Source organism: Portunus trituberculatus, unplaced genomic scaffold, assembly GCF_017591435.1.
Source record: "Portunus trituberculatus isolate SZX2019 unplaced genomic scaffold, ASM1759143v1 PGA_scaffold_205__4_contigs__length_1045770, whole genome shotgun sequence".
In the NCBI taxonomy this organism is placed as follows: domain Eukaryota; kingdom Metazoa; phylum Arthropoda; class Malacostraca; order Decapoda; family Portunidae; genus Portunus; species Portunus trituberculatus.
In genome coordinates, this window is record NW_025541373.1 from 291,544 (window position 1) to 313,440 (window position 21,897).

Genomic DNA, 21,897 nt, shown 5'->3' on the forward strand with positions numbered 1-21,897 from the left:
CAGAAAAGGACTATCATTAACACAGCAACAACACTAGGAGTGCCATTAATAATCAACACAACTACTACCACCACCACCACCTCCAAGGAAACTCTAATAACTTCAAATGTTACAATCTTCCATCAGATGATGCTGGGAGGACGCCTGTATCATAAGACTTCCAAAATAGACGGTGACAAATGGGTGTGCTTGGACAAGCAATTCAACATCTCTCAAGGAGATGTCTCATTTTCTCCTTTGGTATCGGTGCCGATTGGTCTTTTGAGGATGAGGCTGAAGGAAAATTGGGCTGCAAGGTGGGTTGATATCCCCGTCTACACACACACACACACACACACACACACACACACACACACACACACACACACACACACACACACACACCATAGTAAAAGGAAATTAGATCAGTACTTAAGAAAAAAGAGGTTTGTAAATTTTGTTGCTTATTCAGTAATCGCTAACACTGTGTTTGGGAAAACTAAATCACAACTAACCATAACAAGATACATTCTCACCAACAGTAAGCACGCAATGCAATGTAGCCAAGGAAAAAGTGCGGTGAGTGTGACTTTTCCTAACCAGGGAATGCCTTGTTAGTTGGTAATGACGAACAATAAATCAAATCCAGAATACTATAGAACTATCACATACACGTAGACTAAGTCATTTCATCGAAACACAATATCAATACCGTAACTAATCTTTCAAGTTTTCTGGATAGAATGTAATGCTTTTAAATATGACATTAAACTTTCTCTCTCTCTCTCTCTCTCTCTCTCTCTCTCTCTCTCTCTCTCTCTCTCTCTCTCTCTCTCTATATATATATATATATATATATATATATATATATATATATATATATATATATATATATATATATATATATATACAGTTTGATGGATTACAGGGGACAACGCAAGAGCTGTGCTACATACTTATCTGCAATAAATCCAATTAAGTTATTATTCATACACACACACACACACACACACACACACACACACACACACACACTCACACAGTTAGTAAGTTAATTAATTGACAAATCCATAGCAAAAAGTTTACATAAACAAAGAACACACAGAGTAAACACACGCATGTTATTGGTGTGTTTTTCTAGCAAGATCTTCCTTCCTTCAAAACGCTGCAGACGTCTAGTCTAGGCATACCAGTAAGTGAAGGTACTGTGCACGTTGTGTGGCATGTGGTATGTACTCGTAATTATTGTTTGGACTTATCCTATTTAACTGCAACAATATAAGCGTTACCGGCAAGGTCACCCCCACCCCGCCCCCCCGCCTTGAAGTTCAGTTTCGTGCATGAGTAGTAAGCACCACTGACTGCCATAGCAACGACCTTGAGGCTAGCTGACTGCGTCTCCTGTTGTCTCTAGATATTATGACCTCACTGCTTTATGGATGCTGTCATGAATTGGTCGGCTTTCAAGTTGATGCTTAAATCGCAGGAACGAGCATTCAAGGTATCACAGGATACGGTTATTGAGGCAGAAAGTATACACAAAACTTGCTTTTTTGTCTTTACTTAGACCGGAACAAAATCCTCCGCCGCATCTCTTGGGTGGTGGGAGGGATAATGTGTGGTCAGCTGGACTGGTTGTGGCTGCCTTCGGTGGTCAGGACGCTCTGCCAACCAGCCTGTCCTCACACACCTCTGAAGCTCGGGTCACACCCGCCTACGTGGCACTACACAAACACCCCGCGCTAACGACACCCTGCTAACATTCAAACCACCACCAATAATACAACCATCAATCATTATAAACAACTGCTCAGAATAAAGGACAAAGGTGGTTGACCAGTGCTGCCAGGTGCAGGGTAATTACCCTGTTTTAGGGTAATCTGAGCGCTATCAAGGTAACAGGGTAGAAATTCAAAAACACCGCGATTTTTAGGGTAATTTCGTCACTTTAAACTGTAAACTCTCTGAGGCAGCCATTTTGTTGTGTGTGTGAGAAAGAGAGAGAGAGAGAGGGGGGGGGGGATCGGGTACCGCGTACTGTTGTCCGTTCAAAGTTCGTCAAGAACGTGTAAAGTATGTATCAACCTGTACTGGACGTGTACTATACGGGACCGGCGGCGTCGCTTGCCTAGTCAGCATGCTATGAAGTCAGTTCAGGGTGGGGAAGGTATGGTCGTTTACAACTAGCCATGCTGCCAAATCAACCTTCGTACATGCGTCTCTCTCTTATTTATCATCCATGTGGTGTTTGAAAGTGATATTTTATGTATTGCGTGTATAGTAAAGGAAGTTACATAGTACAATGAGTGTCTATGTTTACGATGATAACGACGATTTGCATAAATTCTACGGCATGTGGCAGTGTTTTTTTTTTCCCATGTTGCCACGTTGGTGGTGGTGGTGGTGGTGTCCCCTTTCATCTCTCCGCTGGGCGCTGGGTCAAGTCAGGCCAGGCCAGAGTTACCAGGTTGGCGGGTTTCCCGCCAAATGTATATATATATATATATATATATATATATATATATATATATATATATATATATATATATATATATATATATATATATATATATATATATACCCACCCACCCACACCACACACACACACACACACACACACACACACACACACACACGCAAAAGGGGTTTTCTGAAAGTTTGAGAGAAAATGGACCAAAAACTAAGGCGCCGGAGTATTACTTATTATTATTCATTTCGACTTTTTTCCACACTACCTAAATAATAATAATGATAATAATAATAATAATAATAATAATAATAATAATAATAATAATAATAATAATAATAATAATAATAATAATAATAATTAGAGAGAGAGAGAGAGAGAGAGAGAGAGAGAGAGAGAGAGAGAGAGAGATTAACAGATGGGTGGTGGGTCGGTACTTAATCTGATAATTGGGAGTCGAACTGGCAACGTCTCACTCATGGGAATTCCAGAATGTGCCCTGCCCAGAACGGACTTCATAGAGTGGAAAGACTATAGGTGCCGGCGAGCATGTGGGCCTATGAGGCTGTCAGTAATTACTCAGCGACGCGTGTTACTGCGGCGTGTAGTGCGACTGCCCGCGCTGATTGGATTTTTTTTTTTTTTTTTTTACGTAGGGAAGAGGGCCAGCCAAGGGCAAAAAAAAGTTAGAAAAAAGCCCACTTGAGCGCTGGCTCTCCAAAGAGTAGAAAAAGTGCCAAAACGTACTGACGTGCCACAACCATGGATTCTCCGTACACTACACCCCCAGCCAAACGCAAGCGTTCACCCTACACGCAAAAGTATAGTGAAAAGTGGGAGGATGATGCGAACTTCAAGGGCTGGTTGAGTAAAAGCAGTAAAGGTGCGCTTTTTTATCACTGCAAAGTCTGCAATTATGATGGAAAAACAGGTAAATCAGAAATTGAAAGACATGCGGGAACAACGAAGCATGTGAATAATGTGAAAATCCTGAAAAACACAAGGAGCATATTGGACATGCTATCCGTTAGTGGAAACAGCAAGAAAGAAAAACTGGTGAAAGAAGGCGAAATACGGTTAGTGGCTGTTGTCAGTGAGCTGAATCTTCCCTCTTCAGCCGTTGATCGTCTCCTTCCTGTGATAAAAGCAATGTGTCCAGATTCAGAAATAGCAAAAAAAAAAAAAAAAAAATGAAGTGTGGAAAAACAAAATGCTCAGCAATTGTGAAGAATGTATTAGGTAAGAAGGAGCATGATGATTTGCTTGATCTACTAAGGAACAACTGTTTTTCTTTGTTAGTGGATGAATCAACTGACCGTGGCTGCATTAAACATCTAGCTCTTGTAGCCAGAGTGGTAACTGTGAAAGGTGTGAAGGATATGTTTCTAACGCTTGTTCCTTTGGAAAGTGCCACTGCATCCAGCCTTCATGAACACATAAAGTCTGTGTTCAGAGAAGCTGACATACCATATGAGGAACACATGATTGGATTCGCTGCTGACGGTGCCAATGTGATGATGGGGGTAAATAATTCCCTTTCAACTCTCCTTAAACAAGATATTCCAAATTTGTTTGTGATGAAATGGATTTGTCACTCTTTTCATCTCTGTGCTTCGTACGCTTGCAAAAAGTTACCTAGGTCAGTTGAGGATCTGGCACGTGACATACACAATTACTTCTTATCTCTTAAGCAGTCCATGGCTTTCAAGAAGTTTCAGGAATTCGCTGATGTGAAACCCCACAAGATTCTACATCCATCCCAAACACGATGGCTATCGCTGCACAGTGTAGTGAAAAGACTTCTAGAACAACTCCCAGCTTTGAAGCTGTTTTTTGCTCAAGCACTGATGGAGGATCGACTGCAAGCATCTCAGTCCATCTTAAAAAACTTAATGATCCTCTAAATAAACTATATCTAGAATTTCTAGATTATGTATTGCCCTTCTTCAATGATCTTAACAAAAAAATGCAAGCCGAGGATCCAAAGATTTATGCTCTTAGCAGTAGAGTCTCTGCAGTCTTGGCAACTATACTCGAGTGTTACCTGAAGCCAGGCTACACTCAACAGCATTAGCAAACGTGAAAACCAGAGACCCGGCTAATTTTCTTCCCTTAGAAGATATGTACTTGGGTGGTCGAGAAACTGCATCACTACACTCGTGCCATGGTATCGAGAAACAGGATCTTACAAACTTCAGGTTAAGATGTCTTGATTTTTATATTGAGAGTGCATCACAGCTTCTACACAGATTTAATCTGACTGATCCATTACTTGAATATCTCAAAGCATTGGATCCTCAGTGTATTTTGAAGAAAACCGTCCCATCCATTGCCCCATTAGCATCACAATTTCCAAATCTTGTCCCTGAGAATGACTTGAACACCATTGACAATGAGTGGTGTTTGCTACGGAACACAGAAATTAATGTTCAGAGCGACAGTAGTGTTTGGAAGTTTTGGATGGAAGTAAAGAAAGTTAAGAAAGGTTATGACACCCTTGTTTCCAAAGGTGGGAAACTTCATGACGAACTTGCTATGCTTACCTCATTCAAGCACCAGTGTCGAGAGTTTTTTCTCAAATAAATCTTTTGAAAACAAAAACAAGAAATTCACTTAACACACACACATTAATTGGAATGAATTTGAAAATTCAACACCAGACAATTTCAAAATTACATCAACACACGTGAATCTGATGACGGAACGCATATACGACCAGCAGGAGTAATCATAATGGACACTGGCAACACGAGTAAATAGCATTGCAAGTACACGTGAGTATAATTTTGTATCACTGTATATATTATGCTGATATCTCTTACATATATATGCGTATAAATCATCTTTAAGAAATAGGTTAGTAGTAAACAGGGTAATCTTAGAGCAAACAGGGTAATGTTAAGGGTGAATTTAGGGTAAAGTTGGCAACTCGACCTGGCAGCACTGTGGTTGACAACCATACACGCACACGCACGTACACACCCCACACGCACGTTCACACATACACATGCACGCACAATTATGAAAAAATCATGACCAAATATGTAAGCTTGAAAACAAAATATCAGACCTCACTACCTGCATAGAATTCACGCAGCGAGATGTTGCTAAACTGAAATCTAACGCAAAGGACTTCGACAAGGAGACGAGGGATGATAAACTTAAAATTGAAGAATGGGTCCTACAAGTTGACTCACCCAACCTCAAGATCAAAGAGCAAGAAAAAATAATAGATTATCAAGAAGACTACAGCCGACGAAAGAATCTGCGGATTAGCGGATTGGAAGAGCGGGAAAATGAAACCCAAGAACAGACATCAGCGGCCGTAACAACTTTCCTGAAGTCAAAACTTCAGCTTCCTGGTGTTGTGCTGGAGAGACCTCGCCGAGACGCCAGCCTCTGTACTGTTGTGGCTCGATTTACTCGTCATGCTGCAATCATGCGAGGGAGCTCTCAAAAGTACCAACATATTCTAATGAAGACTTGTCGTCAACAAGGATGCACATATGCCCTTGTTTAAGCAAGCCAGAGCCGAGGGAAAGATAGTTTTCTTGAGACACACCAAGCTTATCATTGGGAAGAGAATTAACGAGGGCAGCGATTGACGGATGCAACGGGCGCTGAGGATGGAGGCATGCCTGGATGCCTATGAATGGTCGGAGTCTGATACTTTCTCTGGTGGCACCGCGGGTGGTGTCGTCGATAGTGAGTTGGTGGGGGTGTAGACTGGGAAGGAGAAAACTGGCGTCCGTTTCTTTCTTCCCCGCTACCTGACAGCTCTAGTCTGCGTGCCGCCTCGCTTGCAGCCTGCCCGCCGCGGCGTCAGAAAATAAGAGATATTTTCCAAGAAGCCAAACCAAAGAAAAACAAACCATCGTTTTTAGCTTCTAATAATTTCAAGTTACATTAATTCCATAATGTGCTACATCATATATACGCTAGTTAAGTACTATTGGTGTGCTACTACTAGTACTACTACTACTACTACTACTACTACTACTACTACTACTACTAATGCTGCTGCTACTACTGTTGCTATTACTACTATTACTACTATGTCAAAACTTTATGTACTACTACTACTGCTACTACTACTACTACTGCTACTGCTAATACTACTACTGCTAATACTACTACTACTACTACTACTACTACTACTTCTACTAATACTAATACTACTATTACCATCAATATTACTACTACTACTACCACAACAACAACAACAACTACTACTACTACTACTACTACTACTACTACTACTACTACCACTACAATCTTTTATGATTACTATTATCATACTAATATTTTTCCATTTACGACTATTACTACTATCACTATTACTACTACTACTACTATTAATACTAATAAAAACGATGATAGTGGCAATGATAGTAATGATAATTTTCATATTATTATTTTTGTTAATGTTATTGATTGTGTTAGTTCTTCCTCTTATTGTTTACTGTTTATTGTCATTGATATCACCATTATTATTTACTCACAATGATAGATAATTGACTTTTTCCTTCTTATAATGTATCTGATGAAAATTTGTGGAATAATTTTGGCTTTGGAGGTAAAATAAGTCATGAAATCAATGAGACCTTTAAGTGTGCAGGATAACACTCACAATAATGATCTTGATGTTAACTTTGCATAACATCTGAACACACCACCTTTCCTTAATCTGAATATACTTTTCTCGGTGAGTTTTCTTCTTTATGTCAAAATTGTGGTTTAAATTCACTAACACTGAATATCAATCTATTTCCACCAATTTCCCGTCTTTCAAGGACACGTTGGTACCTGACACTATCACTTACGATGTACAGTACTTGGCTTCACTGAAATGAGACTTGACGCAGGTATCTCGGAGTTAAATACCCTGCCCGCAGATATGTTAACAAAAAAGAAGAAAAAAAAAAAAAACAGGTACGGTGTGGGTATGACAATTTACGTTTCAAGCAGGTTCTTAGGTTAGATTCAAATGAACCATGCGCGCTTTGGGATCCTAGAGGTCTCCAAGCGCACGGGTTCGAATCCTGTCCACGGTCTGAGTGTAGGTTGGGCTTCCTCACTCGGGACAACGGTTTCCTAGCGGGTGGGCTTTTAAGATAGGAGGTACCCTAAAAAGTATCCCCTTTAGCCCATAAATTCCCGTGAAAAGCCCACATGGTATAAAAAAAAAAAAAAACTTTATATATAATGTTACGTAACCCCGCGAGGGAGGCCTGGCTGAGCTCTGAGGGAGCCTGTAAGGAAGGAGAGGAAGACCCAAGATTAGATGGAAAGACTATACAAGACGACATGAAAGAGAAAGGACTGCAAAACAACATGGTTGGTGACAGAGGCAGGTGGAGGCCACTTATCAAAAACAGCGACCGCACATGCACGCACAATTATGAAAAAATCATGACCAAATATGTAAGCTTGAAAACAAAATATCAGACCTCACTACCTGCATAGAATTCACGCAGCGAGATGTTGCTAAACTGAAATCTAACGCAAAGGACTTCGACAAGGAGACGAGGGATGATAAACTTAAAATTGAAGAATGGGTCCTACAAGTTGACTCACCCAACCTCAAGATCAAAGAGCAAGAAAAAATAATAGATTATCAAGAAGACTACAGCCGACGAAAGAATCTGCGGATTAGCGGATTGGAAGAGCGGGAAAATGAAACCCAAGAACAGACATCAGCGGCCGTAACAACTTTCCTGAAGTCAAAACTTCAGCTTCCTGGTGTTGTGCTGGAGAGACCTCGCCGAGACGCCAGCCTCTGTACTGTTGTGGCTCGATTTACTCGTCATGCTGCAATCATGCGAGGGAGCTCTCAAAAGTACCAACATATTCTAATGAAGACTTGTCGTCAACAAGGATGCACATATGCCCTTGTTTAAGCAAGCCAGAGCCGAGGGAAAGATAGTTTTCTTGAGACACACCAAGCTTATCATTGGGAAGAGAATTAACGAGGGCAGCGATTGACGGATGCAACGGGCGCTGAGGATGGAGGCATGCCTGGATGCCTATGAATGGTCGGAGTCTGATACTTTCTCTGGTGGCACCGCGGGTGGTGTCGTCGATAGTGAGTTGGTGGGGGTGTAGACTGGGAAGGAGAAAACTAGCGTCCGTTTCGATCTTCCCCGCTACCTGACAGCTCTAGTCTGCGTGCCGCCTCGCTTGCAGCCTGCCCGCCGCGGCGTCAGAAAATAAGAGATATTTTCCAAGAAGCCAAACCAAAGAAAAACAAACCATCGTTTTTAGCTTCTAATAATTTCAAGTTACATTAATTCCATAATGTGCTACATCATATATACGCTAGTTAAGTACTATTGGTGTGCTACTACTGCTACTACTAGTACTACTACTACTACTACTACTACTACTACTACTACTGCTGCTGCTACTACTGTTGCTATTACTACTATTACTACTATGTCAAAACTTTATGTACTACTACTACTGCTACTACTACTACTACTGCTACTGCTACTGCTAATACTACTACTGCTAATACTACTACTACTGCTACTACTACTACTACTACTACTACTACTACTACTATTACCATCAATATTACTACTACCACAACAACAACAACAACAACAACTACTACTACTACTACTACTACTACTACTACTACTACTACTACTACCACTACAATCTTTTATGATTACTATTATCATACTAATATTTTTCCATTTACGACTATTACTACTATCACTATTACTACTACTACTACTATTAATACTAATAAAAACGATGATAGTGGCAATGATAGTAATGATAATTTTCATATTATTATTTTTGTTAATGTTATTGATTGTGTTAGTTCTTCCTCTTATTGTTTACTGTTTATTGTCATTGATATCACCATTATTATTTACTCACAATGATAGATAATTGACTTTTTCCTTCTTATAATGTATCTGATGAAAATTTGTGGAATAATTTTGGCTTTGGAGGTAAAATAAGTCATGAAATCAATGAGACCTTTAAGTGTGCAGGATAACACTCACAATAATGATCTTGATGTTAACTTTGCATAACATCTGAACACACCACCTTTCCTTAATCTGAATATACTTTTCTCGGTGAGTTTTCTTCTTTATGTCAAAATTGTGGTTTAAATTCACTAACACTGAATATCAATCTATTTCCACCAATTTCCCGTCTTTCAAGGACACGTTGGTACCTGACACTATCACTTACGATGTACAGTACTTGGCTTCACTGAAATGAGACTTGACGCAGGTATCTCGGAGTTAAATACCCTGCCCGCAGATATGTTAACAAAAAAGAAGAAAAAAAAAAAAACAGGTACGGTGTGGGTATGACAATTTACGTTTCAAGCAGGTTCTTAGGTTAGATTCAAATGAACCATGCGCGCTTTGGGATCCTAGAGGTCTCCAAGCGCACGGGTTCGAATCCTGTCCACGGTCTGAGTGTAGGTTGGGTTTCCTCACTCGGGACAACGGTTTCCTAGCGGGTGGGCTTTAAGATAGGAGGTACCCTAAAAAGTATCCCCTTTAGCCCATAAATTCCCGTGAAAAGCCCACATGGTATAAAAAAAAAAAAAAACTTTATATATAATGTTACGTAACCCCGCGAGGGAGGCCTGGCTGAGCTCTGAGGGAGCCTGTAAGGAAGGAGAGGAAGACCCAAGATTAGATGGAAAGACTATACAAGACGACATGAAAGAGAAAGGACTGCAAAACAACATGGTTGGTGACAGAGGCAGGTGGAGGCCACTTATCAAAAACAGCGACCGTGTATAAAGACGGAACAATCACCTGACGAAGTTACGCAACCTCGTCTTCCACATTGGCCCAGCTCCAAGGCGCCTCCATACCACGCCCTCACAGCAAACATCTGGCGCCACACACAAGGGGCTGCACGTAACCACACTTACCAGGCGTGGTCCGCCGGCTATACTTGCTGCGCGGGAGGCATGGCGCTCACTGGGCAGAGTGAAACACAGCAGTATAGACATACACAGGCACACTGGGGGGAAAAAAGATAGGCACTTGGATACATTTAACTCCTTTTAAAGTCTACAGACACACGCAGCTGTCTCACGCACGCAGACATAGGCGCCCAAGACACTTGTACCAACTGCACCGGACTACACCTGCTCACTAGGCCGGTAATACACTGTATACTGCACTTAGAGCCACACACGACTCTAATTGGGAAGAAAGGGCACTTTCTGGGCACATATACACCACACTGATAAGGCGGGGCGAGTAATAATAACGAGACAAGGTGGGGCAGCTGTCAGACCTCCTCAGACATCCTCCTGGTTTCTCAGTTCAGCCAGACCTCCCACGCGGCAACGAGGCATTATTCGGCTCACTGCAGGCTCACGCAGCTCACTGCAGGCTCCCTCAGAGCTCAGCCAGGACTAGCTTGCGGCAAAAAAGCCTTCCTCGGCTCACTGCAGGCTCCCTCAGAGCTCAGCCAGGACTAGCTTGCGGCAAAAAAGCCTTCCTCGGCTCACTGCAGGCTGCAGGCCCTCAGAGCTCAGCCAGGACTAGCTTGCGGCAAAAAAGCCTTCCTCGGCTCACTGCAGGCTCCCTCAGAGCTCAGGCAGGACTAGCTTGCGGCAAAAAAGCCTTCCTCGGCTCACTGCAGGCTCCCTCAGAGCTCAGGCAGGCCTTCTCCACCGCAACCAAAGCCGCATCCTTCATCGCAACCTGTCTTCCCTTGTATGTCTGCCTCATTGGCGCCAAAAACACACCTCGCGTCCCTGTTTCGCGCCACTATAAGTCCGTGGCCCCACTAGGCTACGTCTCTCACTGACCGGCTGACCCCTGCTGCCCCTTCCCGACAACAACAACAACAACAACAACAACAATAATAATAATAATAATAATAATAATAATAATAATAATAATAATAATAATAATAATAATAGTAATAATAATAACAATAATAACGAATTTGGAAGAAATCCTATAGAACCATTAATTTTTTTCCCTTCAGGTGTTTGCTTTTGATCCGACAATTAAAGAAGACACACACAACCGAACAGAAAACATACGTTTCTTCAACCTGGGCATCAGTGACTTCAACAAGACTGGACCAAATTTCAAAGTAAAGGTAATATACAATTTGCCACAAAATGCAGATACACTTCTAGGTTAAATTATATATATATATATATATATATATATATATATATATATATATATATATATATATATATATATATATATATATATATATATATATATATATATATTCTGTCTCACAGACAATATTAAAGGCATGAGCAACTTCAGCATTATTAAGTTTCTGCTGTGTCTTTTCTATTTGTGTAATTAATTGTTTCTCTTGAACAGTAAGAGCCCCGATGAGCTGTCCAAAAGTAGAGTTTGTATAGCGACGTTTCGTTCCTCTTCAGGGAACATCTTCAGGTAGAATGTGGGATTTTGTTTATTTTTTTTTTTTAATGAAGGAGGGTGAAGAAAAGAAAGGTAGGCAAGAGAAAGGGGTCGGGAAGAAAAGTGGTGAAGTGAAGTGGGGGAAAAGACAGGCTATGGGCTTGACCACAGTGCTATTTTTGTTTTGCTTTCTTTTTTATTTATTTATTTATTTATTTATTTTAAATCAGTGCAGTCTGACACTCCCAGCACTCACACACTCATTCATACACACAAACAGCAGGACCCCACACCCCAGCCTTCCTTATGAGGCAGGTGGACCTGTCCCACATTGTTGAGAGAGAGAGAGAGAGAGAGAGAGAGAGAGAGAGAGAGAGAGAGAGAGAGAGAGAGAGAGAGAGAGAGAGAGAGAGAGAGAGAGAGAGAGAGAGAGGCATTGTTTTTTTGTGCTTTTCCCTTTTGCTTGTCTTGAGTGTGACGGCCTTTCCCAGAAGGAACACAGTTAATTCCTAACAATATATGACTGTTGCTGCGGCCATAAAATAACAAAATCTGTGCATGTGTATGGTAAATACACATGCACATGTCCAGAAGGGTGCTCAGTTTTGGTGAGGCAAATGTGCTGCATACTTATTTTTATGTACGAAGTATGACCACACATGTATAGGATGTATGGCTGTACTCGAATCATTGAAAGTTTGCAAGTGACTACTCCCCATTGTGTGCTTCCTCTAGTTGTCTGCTTCCTCTACTCAACAGGAGTGACCTCTCGATTGTAACATCTTGCAGTTCAGTAGCATTATCAAGAAACTTTTGTGGATAAATGTGAAATATATGTGTTTGACAGCCAACACTCGAGTATTGGAATACTTTAAGATATTGATGAAACACTGTATTATCTGCAGACGAACCGTTACTGCAACATTCTCAATGGGCTTGGTCATCTCAACAGCATCATTGATATCCTCAAGATTGACGTAGAGGGGAAGTGAACTTCGCTTCTTTCGAGATGTTCTTGAGGAAACACCTAATCTCCTTAAAAATGTTAAATTCATAGCAATGGAGGTGCACATTGGGGGAAAAATCACAGGTAATGTTTTCGTAAATGCTACATTATATATAGCAAGTTAAATTCTTTTCACGGAATTAGTCAAAAAAGCCGTTCACTTTATTTAGGAAACTATTTAAGTGACCAGATTAAAACGTTTTGATGCTTCGCCAACTTTTTCATATTAATTTGCTTTTCCACTTTCCATAGTTCATTGCACAAGTATAACACAAAACCTTCTTTCAGAAATTGGGAGAAGCCACAGGTTATTCTGGAAATACTTTCAACTATTGGACTGTTTTGGCTTCAAGGTAATGTACAGTGCTATCAATCCTTTCTCTGGTGGAAGAGTGGTGAATGGGAGACACCGCTCCTGCTGTTATGAAATAGTGTGGGTTCAAGACCGTAGCTGGTAATGTCCACAATTCCTTGCTTTCATTCACTCTCATTGCTGGAGATAATCAAATTACAAGAATAGAGTTTGTAAAATTCAGTCAGATGCTCCAATCTTCAATGAGTTACAAGAAACGTCCTGCATTTTATTAGTTTTTTTTTTTATTTAAATCAAGATAAGTATTGTTACTATACATTAAACACTTAAGACCGTACAGGTTTCCTTAGAAATATTTAATTTCTTAAGTAATTTCAAACGCAGCACTTCTTAAAACTGAACCATGTGAAGGATAAAAACGAACGAATTCAAGTAATTCGTGAAACTTCTATTGCTACAACCTCAAAGTCACTACTCGTGTATCACAACCACAGAGAAAATATAAACACTAAACTTGTCCAAACAGCTTCAAAGGACTCAAGTAAGTGGTAGGGAAAAGAGGTAAGAATAATTCCACAATGAGGTTTTGATATCATGAGAGTAACCTACGTTTCTCTTTGTGTCACACAACATAAGGGGGCAGTCACGGCCTGTCTTCTCAACACATCTCTCTTCCTTCACACAAAACTACATGTATCTATCTACACATGCATTCTTCATGCAAAATATAAAGTTGAAAAAAAAAAAAACAACTATACCATCCTAGGAGTTCCCTTCCAAGAGTATTTTTATTTAGCTTCTTTAGGGACCTGCACCTCAGTGGACCTTATTCTATTTTCATACTTATTTTTTGCCCTTGGCCGGTGTTTTGTTTTTTTCCTACATAGAAAAAAAAACGTACATAGATTTTTTTTCTTTTAACGCAAGAAGCAACAAGGGCAACAAAATATTAGAAAAAAAAGACCCACCAGAACTTCAGGTTCTATAAAAGATTTGAAAGGAATTAGCCAAAAGATAGGGACAAATGTCTTGAAACCTCCCTCTTAAAAGAAGTCAAGTCGTAGGAAGATGGAAATACAGAAGCAGGTAGGGAGTTCCAGACTTTACCAGTGAGAGGTATGAATGATTGAGAGTACTGGTTAACTCTTGTATCAGAGGGTTGGACAGAATAGGGATGCGAGGAAGAAGAAAGCCTTATGCAACGAAGCCACAGGAAGAGGGGAGGCTTGCAGTTAGCAAGATCAGTAGAGCAGTTAGCATGAAAATAGCGATAAAAGATAGAAAGAGATGCAACATTTCGACGGTGAGAAAGAGGCTGAAGACAATCAGTGAGAGGAGACGAAAAGCTTTTGATTCCACCCTATCTAATAAAGCTGTATGAGTGGAACCTCCCAAAACATGTGAAGAGTGCTCCATGCAAGGACAGATAATGCCCTTGAATAGAATTAGTAGTTGGAGGGGCAAGAAAAACTGGCAGAGACGCCTCAGAACGCCTAACTTCATAGAAGCTGTTTTAGCAAGAGATGAGATGTGACGTTTCCAGTTAAGATTATGAGTAAAGGACAGACTGAGGATATTCTGTGTGGAACAGGGAGACAGTTGAGTGTTATTGAAGAAGAGGGTCGAGAAGGTTGTGTCGAATTGATATATGAAGGAATTGAGTTTTGAGGCATTGAACATTCCTAAGTTTTCTCTGCCCCAATGAGAAACCTTAGAAAGATCAGAATTCAGGCGTTCTGTGGCGTCCCTGCATGATCTGTTGACTTCCCGTTGGTCGTCTCTGAAAGAACGTCGAAAGATGTATATCAGTGGTTCTTAACCTAGGGGGCACGCCCCCCTAGGGGGGCATGGGTGATTTCCAAGGGAGGCACGAGCCTCAGGTGAAAAGTAGAAGTTTTTCCATTTATGGGTTATTTTCATGACAAGAGCTCATTTTACGTTGTGCACTCTCAAGCATTCGACCACGTATTCAAGATCTGGTAGCTTAGAGCAGTGTCAAATATCTCACTAACCATGTATTCAAGATCTGGTAGCTTAGAGCAGTGTCAAATATCTCACTAACCATGTATTCAAGATCTGGTAGCTTAGAGCAGTGTCAAATATCTCACTAATGTAATTCATGCTTAGTAAATGGACTAAAAAGCCATTTTTTCAATTTTCTTTTAAATCTGGGAGTGAAATTTGTCTATAGATGCAAGGGGGGGCGTGGAGGGAAAGAGAAGTTCCTAGAGGGGGCGTGGTAGTAAAAAGGTTAAGAACCACTGATGTATATTGTGATTGCAATGTTGCACGCACCTTTTAGTGTAAATTAGGGTAAATTTCTACAACAACTAAAACATGCTATTGTAATACCAATACATAAAAAAGGATATTAAGAAGTCACAAGTAATTATCGTCCTATTTCATTATTAAGTACATTCTCTAAGATTTTTGAAAAATTAATGAAGGGTTTTTTAATGAACTACCTTGAGACTAAAAGTATTCTTAATCCTAAACAATTCGGCGTCAGAAGTGGACTAAGTACATTTGATGCACTAAAAACTTTAAATGAAGAAATATTTTCTGCCCTAGACTCCAAAGCTTCTGACAGTCAAACATGATATTCTACTAATGAAACTACACCACTATGGTATTCGTGGAATAATATTTGATTGGTTTTCTGATTATCTATCACATAGAACTCAATCTATTAAATTATTTATTATATATATATATATATATATATATATATATATATATATATATATATATATATATATATATATATATATATATATATATATACATAGTATAATTTCATATGGTGTTCCACAGGGCAGTGTACTAGGTCCTATCCTTTTCCTTATCTACATAAATGATCTTCCTAACATTTTTACAAACCTAAAAACTTTACTTTTTGCAGACGATATGACCCTATACATTACTGGAGATGATATTAACAATATCATACGCATAGCAAACGTTGACCTAGAAACACTATACTCATGGTGTCTCAGCAACAGACTAACAATAAATTTAGATAAAACATTCTACATGATATTTACTAACAAAGTCTATGATAATCTTCCACCTCTTAATTACCATGATGATAATATAAAAATAACAAACAGACACACACTTAGGCATAACTTATGATGATAAAATGACATTTAGAAGTCACATAACTAACTTAATTCTTAAATTATCTAGAAATGTATCTCATATATTGTATAAAAAATGTGATGCCTAACTATGTACTCAAAAATCTTCTATAATGCCCATGTCTTGCCACATTTAATGTATTGTTATCCCATCTGGTGCTCCACCTATCCTACGCATCTCTTACCTTTATTCAGATTACAGAAGAAAATCATACGTATTATAACAAATAGTGATTATTTGAACACACACAACCTTTTATTTAAGAATAATAGTATACTTAAACTTTTTGACATTAACAAATTACAAATTGCTATATATATATGTACAAATTACAACACAATATTCACAATAGAACAAATACAACATTAAAGTCTCAGCACAACTACCCAACCTGTACTCGAGACAATCTCATTATACCAGCCCACAATTTAACAATTTATCAACATTCATTATCTTGCCTGGCCCCTAAAATCTGGAATGCTGTACCGCATGAAATCAAAACTAAACAATCATTATACACCTTCAAAAAACACTACAAAAATTGCATTATATCATATTATTGAAATCATGTATTTATGCAAGTATTGTATTTTTTTTTTTTTTTGTTATGTAAATTACATATGTGATCCTACAAGGAAAGGAAAGCTATGGCATAGCTTCCACTTTATAATGGATTTAGATAAGGGGATGGGAGGGAATTACAACTTATCACCGAATTACTGCCCAAAAAGAATATTCTTTATATGGGCTGCCTTATTATATCATACTATAAAATATTATGTCATGTAATAATGTAATTAATTAATAAGGTATAATAAAATGTTTCAAATGTTTCAATATATGAATATTAACATATGATATCCATTATAGCAGGCAACAAAGGACTGGAAACATAAATTTAATGTCGTGGTGAAAGACAATCTTCTTCTTCTTCCTCAGCTTTATCCCGTTTCTATACGGGGTCGCTGTTCCTGGTCAGCCGTTTCCAAACGCCTCGGTTTTCATATTCGGCGCTATCCAGATCAATTCCTTTGCTTCTTAGATCATCTTCTACACAATCTTTCCATCTTCTCTTTGGTTTCCCTCTTCTTCTTCTACCTTCCACTCTCATATCGGAGATTCTATTTCCCAGGTATTGTCCATCTCTTCTTTTAACGTGACCATACCATTGAAGCCTCCGCTCAGGCACTTTCTTTGAAGCTTCTACCACCTTAGTCGTCCCTCTAATTCTTTCATTCCTGATCTTATCAAGTCTCGTTACTCCACACATCCACCTCAACATCTTCATTTCCACTACGTCCAGTTTCTTCTCCTGTGACTTTTTAATAGGCCACGCTTCCTCACCATAAATCATTGCAGATCTTATTACAGTTTTATGAACTTTGCCCTTCACTCTTGCGCTGATCTTTTTGTCGCATAACACTCCTGACACATTTTTCCAGTTTCTCTACCCAGATTGTATCCTATGATTTATTTCGGAATCGAGATTTCCGTCTGAACTTAAATGCGAACCGAGGTATTTAAAGTTATTAGCCTTTTTCACATTTTCGCCCAGTAATGAAATATCTTCAATTTCCTCTTCTCCGTTAAAAACCATATACTCTGTTTTCTTTCGGCTGATCTTTAGCCCTCTATCCTCCATTTCTTTTCCCCAAGCTTCTAATTTTCTTTCTACCCCTTCTCTGGTGGTATCGATTAGGACTATGTCGTCCATAAACAACATATCCCAAGGGGCTGGTGCGATGATATTTTGGCCCAAAACATTCATTATTAAGTCAAAGATGTACGGACTTAGAGAAGACCCTTGATGTAATCCAACTGCAACGTAATTTTTTTCTGTCAGGCCAACGCTCGATCTTACTTGCATCGTTGCCCCCTCGTACATATCCTGTAATAATCCAACATACTTCTCCGACACATTCCTTTCTCTCAAACACCTTCATACTTCTCCTCTCGGCACCCTATCGTATTATCGTATGCTTTTTCCAAGTCAATAAGTACCAGATGTAACTTTCTCTGTTTTTCCCCATACAGTATTTCTCCATCATCTGCCTAACAGCAAAGATGGCATCAGTTGTTCCTCTTCCAGGCATAAACCCAAACTGTTGGTCACCTATCGTCTTTCGTGGTGAAAGACAATACGCCAGGCTAAAAGGGTCACAAGAAGAAGAAGAAGCGGCCAAGTCACCGTGAGTCTCCGCCACGTCTGTGGCCAATCTCATCTCTCCTTTATTTTTTGGTATTCCATGTAAGATTTCACTTTATGCATTATAAAACAATCCTTTCTTGGGGGCAAGGTTTGTAAAAAGCTAATAGAAATGTTTTGTGAACATAAATGCATATATAAGACAGTAACACCACCTGGAGAGGGGGGGGAGAGCGTGTTTCTGGAGAGGTAGGTGATGTAACCAGCAACCTGAGAGCAACCTCATTACCGTTCCTCCAGGCATTCATGGATGCCATTTCATGGCAGGAGGTTGCTCTGACTTGTTAAAGTTTCTTGGATCCAGCTCCTGGCAGCCAATGAGCACTTTTAGGCGAGCTACCAACCTCCACCCACCAACAGCAATGAATCTTTGTGGATGCTATCTTAAGAAGGTTGGTATGTGAGCAGGAGTTTGCTATGGAGGTTGTCTGCACCAACATAGCTCCCACCTATCGGCCAGCTGCAGAACTCTCTGGCACACAGTTTGAAATTGAATCTGGTGCTCAGTTTGAAAATGCGGTTGAGCCAAATCGCGTATGAGCAAACCAATCGCGCAAATTAAATCAATTATATTTTTTCAGTCGCGTAATAACAAAAACACGTAAATCAAACACATGGAAATCGAGTTACCTGTATAGCCGCTTGAAAGTGGAGAAAACAAGAGGATTAACAGCGATTGTACATGACTGCAACGAGGGAAGGATGTTTCCAGAATTACACTTGAAATAATAAAGGAGGCAACTGAAAGTGTAAAGATTATCTGCAAAGCCAAAAGTATTGCAAAAAAGCTCCGCGGTAAACACTGAAGCAGCGACCGGAAGACTAGCACCACGGCAAAAGGAGAGGAATATAACTTTAAAACCAACACCAGTAACACTTAGAGCCGTCTGTGAAAACCGGGAGGGAACCAAAATGACTAGCAAAAAGTACTGCAAAAATAAGGCACATGGTATTTTAGGCGATAAATTCTTCTTACTATGAACGATAGGGGCACACACGGACACTACGGGAAACTGCCAGTACCCAGCCCTAAGTAAACTAAAGATATATGGTGAACTTAAGAATAGACAGGGATTCCAACAGAGACGCCACTCGAAACCCTAATGGTTTGGGAAGACTGGGACACCTATTTTACGAAAGTGAACAGGAATCAAGAGAGATGGACTGGCAAGGAACAGACTCAGGGAGGCGTTGTGATCGAAACCAACATCATAACATCGAAGACTGATGCCTCAAAGTGGCAGGACACCGGTATTCTATCCTTCTCTCTGCAACTTTGTCTCAAGTTTCCTTTACGACCGTTCTATTGCTGCTGTGCTAGACGGCCACTGTTCTTCTCCTAAATCTATTAAAAGTGGTGTTCCTCAGGGTTCTGTCCTGTCACCCACTCTCTTTCTTTTATTCATCAATGACCTTCTTCTTGCCCTATCCACTCCTATGCTGATAATACCAACATACATCTTTCTATGTTCTTTCAGAGATGACCAATCCTTCAGGAAGTCAACAGATCATGCAGGGACGCCACAGAACGTCTGACTGTTGTCTAAGATTCTTCGATTCTAAGATCTCCGATTGGGACAGAAAAAATCAAGTAGTTTTCAATGCCTCAAAAACTCAATTCCTCCATCTATCAACACAACACAACCTTCTAGACAACTATCCCCTCTTCTTCAATGACACTCAACTGTCTCCCTCTTCCACACTGAACATCCTCAGTCTGTCCTTTGCTCATAATCTTAACTGGAAACTTCACACCTCATCTCTTGCTAAAACAGCTTCTATGAAGTTAGGTGTTCTGAAGCGTCTCTGCCAGTTTTTCTCGCCCCTCCAACTGCTTACTCTGTATAGGGGCCATATCCGCCCTTGTATGGAGTATTCTTTGCATGTTTGGGGGGGTTCCAGTCACACAGTTTTACTAGATAGGGTGGAATCTAAAGCTTTTCGTCTCATCCACTCCCTTCCTTTGACTAACTGTCTTCAGCCTCTTTCTCATCGCCGGAATGTTGCATCTCTTTCTATCTTTTCACTGTTTTCACGCTAACTGCTCTACTGATCTTGCTAACTGCATGCCTTCCCCCCTCCTGCGGCCTCGCTGCACAAGGCTTTCTTCTTCCTCTCATTCCTATTCTGTCCAACTCTCTAATGCAGGAGTTAACCAGTACTCTCAATCATTCATCCCTTTCACTGGCAAACTCTGGAACTCCCACCCTGCATCTGTATTTCCAACTTCCTATGACTTGTCTTCTTTTAAGGGGGAGGTATCGGGGCATTTGCTCCCCAACTTTGGCTGATGCTTTTACACTTTTTTGAGAGCAAGAACTCAAGTGGGCCTTTTTTTAATCTTTTTTTTTTTCTTTTTTTGCCCTTGGCTGGCCCTCTTTCCTACATAAGAAAAAAAATAGTATTCTCTCTCACTAAGATATATACATTAATTAATATTCTCTCTCTCTCTCTCTCTCTCTAAGATATATTACCTCTCTCACTAAGATATATACATTAATATTCTCTCTCTCTCTAGCTTTTATTTAGCATGATGTGCAATTTCACGTCACTGTGCGTTGGCAAAGCATCACTGAATTTTTTCTTCACTATTTGTTCCTTGTCATGCATTAAACGAGAAAAAGTAATCTTCTTGCCGCAATTTCTCCCAGAAACGTCCTGCTGTATTTCCTTCAATATTGCAGCTATTTCAGACTTACACCATTAATAACAGGTCTACCTGACATATTTAACAATCTATAATGTGGTTTACATTAGTTAAACCATCACTTCTTCTTTAGATTTCCTCTAGTAATGAAAAGAAAGCGGCAATTTCCCATTGCTTAACACAGGAGAGGTCAATGTTTTGGGTGTAAGCTGTAATTGTAAGCTTCCCCCCCCCCCATAAGCTCTGCCCCCTGGCTCCTTTTTTAATTCTTTTTTAGAACAGCGGGATAGGCGCGCGGTGTCTCCATCAATATAACGTCCTTGCATCATTACCGTATGCCCTGCTACACCACCACCACCACCACTGCAGCTGTCTGTGACGGCAGTACGTGTCTACCCAAGCATAAATATCTATGATAACTATATATCATAAATGAGATTCTATACTTATACAAAATTCAGATATCAATGTATTGGTTATTGCGAGCTCTTTCTTTATCATTATCGTGTCCAGCAATGGTTGTTTGTCAAAACAGTAAATGTTAGGTAGTTTTCACAGCGAGTGTTTGCATCTTCCGCGGATAAACATAAAAACGAGGTAGCATCTAAGAGGCAGACTATTACATTCCTTTTCTTCTCTATTTCTACCGCCTCTGTTCATGATTGTGTTCTTTACAATACATCACAGAGAACTGATAATAAGTACAGGAATATTAACATTTTCTCATGAATATCTATCTTCCTGTCATATAG

At 39.9% G+C, this 21,897-nt stretch overlaps 2 long non-coding RNA genes across 2 annotated transcripts; both read left to right on the forward strand.

Moving 5' to 3' along the window:
* The first annotated feature begins 215 nt into the window (after positions 1-215).
* On the forward strand, positions 216-12,817 carry LOC123500350. The gene is made up of 3 exons (XR_006673267.1): positions 216-296; positions 11,432-11,548; positions 12,738-12,817. It is a non-coding gene; the product is annotated as an uncharacterized LOC123500350 (long non-coding RNA).
* A 2-nt stretch (positions 12,818-12,819) lies between these two features.
* LOC123500351 lies at positions 12,820-13,488 on the forward strand. The gene is made up of 2 exons (XR_006673268.1): positions 12,820-12,922; positions 13,127-13,488. It is a non-coding gene; the product is annotated as an uncharacterized LOC123500351 (long non-coding RNA).
* The last annotated feature ends 8,409 nt before the right edge of the window (positions 13,489-21,897 follow it).